The sequence below is a fragment of the Antechinus flavipes genome, chromosome 4 (assembly GCF_016432865.1).
Source record: "Antechinus flavipes isolate AdamAnt ecotype Samford, QLD, Australia chromosome 4, AdamAnt_v2, whole genome shotgun sequence".
NCBI lineage: Eukaryota > Metazoa > Chordata > Mammalia > Dasyuromorphia > Dasyuridae > Antechinus > Antechinus flavipes.
The window spans coordinates 261,036,881-261,045,823 of NC_067401.1; the positions used below are offsets into that span (position 1 = coordinate 261,036,881).

Below are 8,943 nucleotides of genomic sequence, written 5' to 3' on the forward strand. Positions count from 1 at the left end.
GGACTTCTAATGGCAGAGATGGACATTCTAGGTGGAGAAAATGGCATGAGTAGATTCTCAGATGTAGAAAGACTAGATGTATTTAGGGAATAGAGCATAAGGTTTGTGTTTGAGAATGGTAGGAAGTTAGACTGGAAAGGATATAGAAATCTGACACTACATATTTATATTTTGAGAAATTCCTTCTTTCATTTCATAATATAAGATACTAGTGCTTTCCTCTTTTGATTTTCCTCCTATTTATCCTGTATATATCTTGTTTCCACATAATTATTTGCTTGTTATGTTTCCCATTAGCGTGTCAGCTCCTTGAAAGCAGGGAACTTTTTCTTTTCCTTTGCATCTCTAGTGCTTAGCACGGTGCTTGGTACATAGTAAATGCTTTAAAAATGGTTGTTGATTCTCAAGGCAAAAATATGGAAATTGAAGAAATGCTATCAATTGGGGAATAGTTCAGTAAACTATGGTATATGTAATGGAATATTATTGATCTATGGGAAATGATGAGCTTGATGCTCTCAGAAAACAAAAGCAGGAAAATTCTCCATGAATTCAAGCAAAATGAAATGTACTGTATACAAAGTAATAATAATGTTCTGGGATGACCAGCTATCAGTGACTTTGCTATTACTAGTAGTACAGTCATCCACAATTACTTTGAAGGACTTATGATGAAAAATCCTATCCATATACAGAGAAAGAACTGATTATACCTAAATAAAAATTGAAGCATCCTCTCTTTCTCTATCTCTCTCTCTTTCTTTTTAACTCAATTTTTCTTGAGAGTTTTTATTTTCATTAGAGTGGGAGATGTTTTCTTTTACAACTTGACTTTTATGAAAATGTTTTGCATGTTTCACATGTAGTTTCTTTTTTTAAAATTTTTAATAGCTTTTTATTTACAAGTTATATGTATGGGTAATTTTACAGCATTGACAATTGCCAAACCTTTTGTTCCAATTTTTCTCCTCCTTCCCCCCACCCCCTCCCCTAGATGGCAGGATGACCAGTAGATGTTAAATTTATTAAAGTATAAATTAGATACACAATAAGTATATGTGACCAAACCATTATTTTGCTGTACAAAACACATGTCATTTCTTAATTTGTGGGTGGAAATAAAGGAGAGAATCTAGAACTCAAAAAATTTAAAAACAAATGTAATTTTTTTTGTTTTTAATATAACTGGGGGAAATATTAAATAAAAAGTCTTAAAAAAAAACAAAACAAAACAAAAGCAGATGATTGTTAAATGACTGAAAGAAATGGTTTACAACTGAGTGAAAAGTCATAGTATGAAAAACTACTCATTGCAGCTTATTACATAGGCCTCTGCATAACTGGGCCTCTTTATGGTATGTGCATCCTCTCATGTGGTATTAAAAAAAAAGTGAGCTAAAGAAATAGAAGGAGAAATGGCATCTTTAGGGAGTTATTGCATATTGTCTTAATATTTCATACCTGAGCACTCTACCAGTATGATTTCTAATTTCATTTCTTCTAGAAAATCATGAATGAAAACTATATTTTTATGGCATTTCCATTTCTTTTCTTTTTGCTGTGGCAATTGGGATTAAGTGACTTGCTCAGAGTCACACAGCTAGAAAGTGTTAAGTATTTGAGGCTAGATTTGAACTTAAGTTCAAAACTGACTTCAGGGCTGGTGCTCTAATCATTGCACCACCTAGCTGCCCCTCCATTTCTTTTTTTTTTAAATTAGTATTTTATTTTTCCAAATACATGCAAAGATAGTTTTCAACATCCACCTTTGCAAAACCTTGTATTCCAAATTTTTCTCCTTCTCTTCCCTTTTCCCCTTTCTCCAAGACAGCAAACAATTGGTTAAATATGTGCAGTTCTTCTAAAGATATTTCCATATTCATCATGCTGCACAAGAAAAATCAGATCAAAATGGGAAAAAAACATGAGAAAGAAAAAACCAAGCAAACAACAACAAAAAGGTGAAAATACTATGCTTTGATTCACATTTGATTTCCTATTATAGTTTTCTCTCTGAATGTGGATGGCTCTTTCCATCACAAGTCTATTGGAATTGCGTTGAATCACCTCGTTGTTGAAAAGAGCTAAGCCCATCCATGGCAGTTGATCATCACATCATCTTGTTGCTGTGTACAATGTCCTCTTGACTCTGCTCCCTTCACTTAGCATCAGTTCATGGAAGTCTTTACAGGCTATTCTGAAATCAATCTGTTCATTATTTCTTAGAAAACAATAATATTCCATTGTTTCCATATACCATAACTTACCCAACCATTCCCCAATTGACAATCATCCACCTAATTTCCAGCTCTTTGCTATTACAAAAAGAGTTGCTACAAACATTTTTGCACACTTTGGTCCTTTTCCCTCTTTTTTTGATCTCTTTGGGATACAGATCCAGGAGAGGCTGGATCAAAGGGTATACACAGTTTGATAGACTTTTGGGCATAGTTCCTATTGTATTTTTTGGGGGTTAAGTGATTTGCCCAGAATCTCACATCTAGGAAGTGTTAAATGTCTTGAAACCAGATTTGAACTCAGGTTCTCCTGACTCCAGGGCTAGTACTCTATCCACTGCACCACCTAGCTGCCTGGTCATAGTTCCAAATTACTTTCCAGAGTGGTTGGATCATTTCACAACTCTATCAACAGGCATTTCCATTTTTTTCTTCTCAGTTGAAGAAATTTGTATTTTCATCTCCTGTAACAATTTGGAGAACTGAGTACTTGATTCAGGTGTTGAGAAGGCTAGATTCTGGGATCAGACAATTAAAATTGCTGCCTTTTTTTTTTTTTAAAGAGATTATCATTTAAAATTCAGCAAAAGTATACTAGACTTGGAATCAGATCTGGTACAATGGTAAGGACACTGGATTTGGTCTCCAAGGATTTGATTTCAAATCCTGACCCTCTTACTTAATATTTGTAAGATCTTTGGCAAATGATATATCTCTAGGCTTGAGTTTCTTCAGTGATAAAATGAAGGGTTGATACTAGCTTAGCCTCCAAGGCTTCTGCTCTTAATCTATAATCCTGTAAGCTGTATTCAAAGCATGATTTAGATGATGATTATTAGTTGTGTGACAATTCAGACAAATCATATTTGGTAGTAGGTCTAACCATGTCATCCTCCCTCCCTCATGCCCACTCAATAAATTCTACGGACTGTCCATTGCCTTCAGAATCAAAAATAAACCGTTTAGCTTTGACAGCCTTTTCCATTCTTCTTATACCTTATTCTCTTCCTTCACAAAAGTCTGGTATTGGATACAGTGTTATTTTCCCATAGTTCCTTACCTGTGCAAAGGGCTGAGATTACTTTTTTATATTTCTTCAGGTCCCAAGTTTGGATCTAACTAGTTTTTAATTGAAGTTATGGAGATCAGCAAATGCTTATCTGTCTCTCTTCAGCTGCCTTTACTTGTTTGAATGCATTTTACCTTCTGACTTAGATCTCCCTTAGTTTTTAACTGTAAAAAAGTTTCACAGTTTGACAGCAATAAAATGCTTATCACCTGGTTCAATAGTGACAAATTGTGCTTTAATATAGTTTTTGTAAAGATGAAATTCTTTAGGCTTCTTGAGAATCTATGTGGATTTGTCCCCTCTCCTTCCCTCCCCCTGAAAAAAAATTTCCCCCATTGGAAGAATTTACTTCATTGACTCTGGCTCTGAAGATTTATTCACTTTAGGGGGTAGAGGATACCAGTTGGTTGAGTATCAGCAGGCCAAATAAGACAGAATTTCCAAGTCCTAATCTATTTTAAGACACATTAATGGACTATATGCAGTGGCAATAAGGAAGTCAAGAATAGGGGCCTAGAATTTTCTGTTTAGAAATATCTTTGATGTTCTCATAGTTCAAAGAAAACCTTTAAACATGCTTTTAAAAGTCAGAGTTTGGATTGCTTTGCAGCTTAGCCAATTGTAAGATCAATGCTTCTCCATTTTGTTGCCTTCTGATATTGTCTGGGCAAGCTTGATAGCCTAAGTAATGAGGGATTATTAATATCTTGAAGATGTATAGTATAGAAGAATTCTAGAGAAATTAGTACATGTGTGTGACACACACTGGTATATTTTGCTGAATAAATTCTTACCATTTTATGGTAGGAGCAACGGGGTGGTAAAGTGGATAGAGTACTAGGTTTGGAGTCATTTACTAGCTGTATGATCCTGAACCTTAACTCCTATTTGTCTCAGTTCCTTATCTTTAAAATGGGTCACACTAGAGAAGGGAATGACAAACCACTCTAGACAGCACCATGGACAAAAAAATCCATGACTGAATGATTGAACAGCAACAATAAGAACATTTTTTTGTATCTCTTCCATAAACCATGGTACCTGTACACACACAGATAGAAATTACTGTTGACTTATTTTAAAAACTGTCAAATTCTCCCTGGAGCAATGATGTATATATATGATGACAACATCATGATTTGAAGGAAAAGGAAAAACAGGAATCATTCTCTTCCTTTGGCCTCTCTATTAACATTCCTCGCTGTGCATCTGCCATTTTGGGAAAAGGTAAAGTCAACACTTATCCATATTGGTGATGGATTATCAGAATCTTATAGTTTAGAAAAACAAAGTCATAATTCGAAGGTACTTCAGAGAGCAGTGAGTACAATTCCTTCACTGTATCTAAGGAAACCCAGGGATGTGAAAGGAATTGCCTAAAGGCACAAATTAACATATGGCACAGGACCTTGATTTCAGGTCTTGTGTTCTTTCCTTTGCCATCCCTCTTTATACGTAATGAGCATCATATTTTTCGTCATTTGCAGAGTCAGGAGAGGAACAGTGGGATGTAAATTTTTAGCCTTTTAGTCAGCCAAGTAACATTTACTAAATGCTCTCTATTTGCCAGGTATTATACTAATCATTGATGACATAGAGGCAAAAAAAAAAAAAACAAACAAAAAAAACCCAGTCCTTGTGATGAGGTCTTGGATAATTAGATGGGATTGTCAAAAAAGACTGAAGTACTGATAAGATTGTAATACTCCCTGATGAAGCAGGGAAGAGCACTAATAGGGATCAGCTTTGCCTTACAATCCCACCTCTGTGGAGGTCTTGGAAAATCCCACCTTGCCGTATCTAGTCAGAAAGCCAAATTATGATGTCAAACCCCCAAGGTTACATTTCCCCAGTAATCTTTGCTGAATCTCTCTTGGGGTAACCCTTGTTATACCTAACTAACTCTTTTAGTTAAACTCCTCTGTGGATCTAATCTGCCAATTAATGGCATCCTCTCACTTCATAGCCTATTCCCTTTCTACTGGTTAATTGTGAGTTCCACTGGGAAGCTTGTCTTTTCCATTGTTAACTGTTAAAAAACCACTTTCATTGCTAAATGTATGCTCTCCTAAATCTATTTCATATTTTCCACTCTTTTTTTGTCTATGACCTCTTCTCATAAAGATACCTTTTGGCAATGAGAAAGCCAGTGTGAATTCTTCACATTTGCCTTGCACCTCATATTTTGAACTAGGGATTGCTATCTGAACACCCCTGCATTTGGTGCTAGACCTCAACTTCCTCATTTTCTTATAAGGAACTCTCATAAAATTGGGGCGTGCAAATGATGAAGTACATAAATAGTGTCTTTCAGACTCAAGCTTTTTTGCAAAAGGTCAGAATTTAACATCAAAATTCTTGCCTTCTCAAGGTGGTTTGGAGAGGTAGGGAGGGAATTGGGAATTCAAAAGTTATTTTTAAAATGAATGTTAAAAATTGTTATATGGAATTGAGAAAAAATAAAATAAAAACATTCTTTGAAGGGTTAGATTTTTAGAAGAGACTTGAAACAAGGGAAGATAAGAGGTAGAGGTGAGGAAGAAGAGGCTTCCAGGAATAGAAACAACCAGCGAAAAATTTAAGTAAAAACCTTTTATGTAAGCAATGGGAGCAAGAGGGCCCTGTTTCTTAAGCATAAAGAGATTAGAAATCTCTGGTTTTTATTAATGGATAAACTTTTATAAGAAATAAACACACATGACTATTTTTCCATTGCTTTCAAATGTCTCTCTTTCTAGCCCACTATCTACCTCCAATCCCTAAGTCAGTATCCTGTAGCAACGCAGTCCAAAGCATAATTCATAATTTTTTTTTCTTTTGTGGCTTTCAACAATCTTTCTTATACTTACAAAGAAATTTCTAATTCTTTTTTTAAATTTTAATTTTTATTATAAACTTACACATTCACAAAGATGAACTTTTCAATATATAAAGAACAGAAAAATATTCTGTATGAAACTGTGTACTTGTATACCATTTGGGTTGTTTAAAGCAAAGTTTCTTAAACTGTGGGTCATGACCCTATAGGAGGTCACATATTGAATGTAGGGGGTTGTAGAAAATTTGTCAACTATAATAGGTTTCTGAATACAATGACTAAAACCATAATGAAACCAAAGTGTTTCTGGCAGTGCTTGCCTGTATTGTGTTGTATGACTTCACTGCAGCCTTGGTTCTGAATGTTCACTCAGCATTGCATACTTTGCACTGCACATGCATGAACATTGCCAGAAATATCTCAACTAAGATTCCAGACAGAGTTGCACAAACATTTCTCTGGCAAAAAGGAGTTGTGAGTCCTTTCTCTTCTCTCAAGATGGTGAGCAAAAAGCCCCAAAAGGAGTCAAAGGAAAAAAAGGCTAAAAAGGAGGAAAAAGGAAAAGAAAAACAAAAAGGAAGAGGTTGTTGCAAAAAAAAAAAAAACAATCCTCAAAAGCATTGCAGTCTGAACCCAGTCCTGAGGGATCAGTAAATACCCCAGGGCTGCAATGTATTTCCTGTGAATCATGTACAAGTGGAAATATGTTGTATCCTTCTACTATCTCAAAGTCAGTTGGTGGTAATAGAATAGAGGAACCCTTGTGATAAAGATTTGCAAAATACCTAAGCTTTATTCTACTGAGAATGTGCCCAGAAAGCTGCTAAGTCATGGCAAAAAGGTGTTCAGTCAGCATCACTCCAGACATGATTCTGATCATGTTCACTGGTTGTTACAGGGGCAAGCAAGTGGTTTTCCTGAAGCAGTTTTCTAGTGGCTTGCTACTGATGTCTGGACCTCTGACCAACTGTGTTCCTTTGTGAGGGATCCATCAGAAAATTTGTCATTGCCACTTCTACCAAAGCTAACCTTTTGAGTGTAAAAACTCCAAATCATTTTATTGATGCTTACTTCAAGAAGAAGAGGCTCTGCAAATTTCACCACTAAAAAGGAAAGATTTTTGATACAGAAAAAAGGAATTGTGACATTACTGAGCAGTTCAAGGCTAATCAGAAAAAGAAAAATGGACTCTCAGATCCTGCCCCAAATCAAAAAAATTCCTCAGCTCCATGTCTACTTGTGTTCTGTATTCTCCCTCTCTAGTGGAATTTGTTTTTCACAAACTGGCATTTTAAATGTCTTGCAGAAAATTCTTATTAAAATATTTAAAGGGTTGGGAGCAAAAAAAAGTTTAAGAAATATTGGTTTAAAATATATGTTTTAGGAGGAAGCATTGCTAAGTAAGTCAGGCTTAGGAAGATTTAGATGTAGCTTCTACCTTTGACATATAACTTGCTGTGTGATAATGGTTAAATCACTTAACCTTTCAATATTCTAGGTAACACTTCAAAACTCTAAATTCCTCAAAAGGTATCACTCTGCATCAGCAATAGTAAAGGGAGTTCCATATATCACAGTCACAGCTCCACTCCCAATCCCTATATCTATATTTAATTTAACATGATTGTAACAAAATTATTCTGATTGTGTCCCTTTCTGAATTATTTTCTGTTCTTTGTTGTGTATTTTTTTAAAAAATTGCATTTATATCACTGCTTGCTAACTCTCTCATAGAAACCCCCCCTTGTGATAAATAAATTTAGTACAACAAAAAATATTTCCAATTTTCCAAATATTTTAATCCATTCACATCAGCTGTCACCTTGAAAATATATACACAGAAGGCATAGTTCACGTCTCCCTACCTTTAACCACTTCAGCATACCTACATTATACCCTATTTTATATGTCCTCTATTGATTTGGAAGGTCAAGTTTGAAGCTAGTCTGCTTTGTTTTTCAACTATAGACTGTTCAACATGATTGTTGTTATTTGAATTATCACCCATAGAGAAAAATATGGATGTATTCTGAAGTTTGGAGATAGATTTTACCATCAGATAGGATTTCAGGAAAATCATCATGTGTAGAAAGGAAATACTTTGTTGGATCAGGCAGCAGTCCTGGGAGTGGTTGATGATGGAGCAGTGAGCTAAATGAGTAGTCAGAGATAGAGCTAAGTTCTAATTGTAGCTGGAGGATTGGGGTCAAAATTGGAGTTATCTAGAATTCCATTGAGCCAATCTGCTCTTATAGAAGTGAACCAGAATCTGGAGAGGAAACTGTGGCATAGTGGCTAAGAGCTAACTGAAAAGTGAGGAAGACCTAGGTTCAAATCTTTGTTTTAACAAAGATTGGCTGTATGACCCAGGACAAATTATTTAAACTCATCACTTCTGTGCTTGGTACAGCATAGATGCTTAGTTAATGTTTATTGGATTGGACTTAACTTCCCTCTGTTCTCCAAGTTGGAGTACAGATGAAATGATAGATCATTTTTTTGAAGAAAAAAAAATTGAATCTAGTTCAGTCTCCTGTGAACTTTCCCCCTGAGGACAAATTGCAACCATTCCCAATAAGCTCAGGAGTGAAACAAGGTTGCCCACTATCACTGTTACTATTTAATATTGTATTAGAAATGCTAGCTTTGGCAATAAGAGTTGAGAAAGAGATTAAAGGAATAAGAATAGGCAATGAAGAAACCAAATTATCACTCTTTGCTGATGATATGATGGTATACTTAGAGACCCCAGAGATTCTACTAAAAAGTTATTAGAAACAATCCACACCTTTAGCAAAACTGCAGGATACAAAATAAAC

The 8,943-nt window shown here is 35.3% G+C and overlaps 1 pseudogene; it reads left to right on the forward strand.

The window, feature by feature from the left end:
* Nucleotides 1-3,249: 3,249 nt before the first annotated feature.
* On the forward strand, nt 3,250-8,436 carry LOC127562002 (60S ribosomal protein L6-like; annotated as a pseudogene).
* Nucleotides 8,437-8,943: the final 507 nt, after the last annotated feature.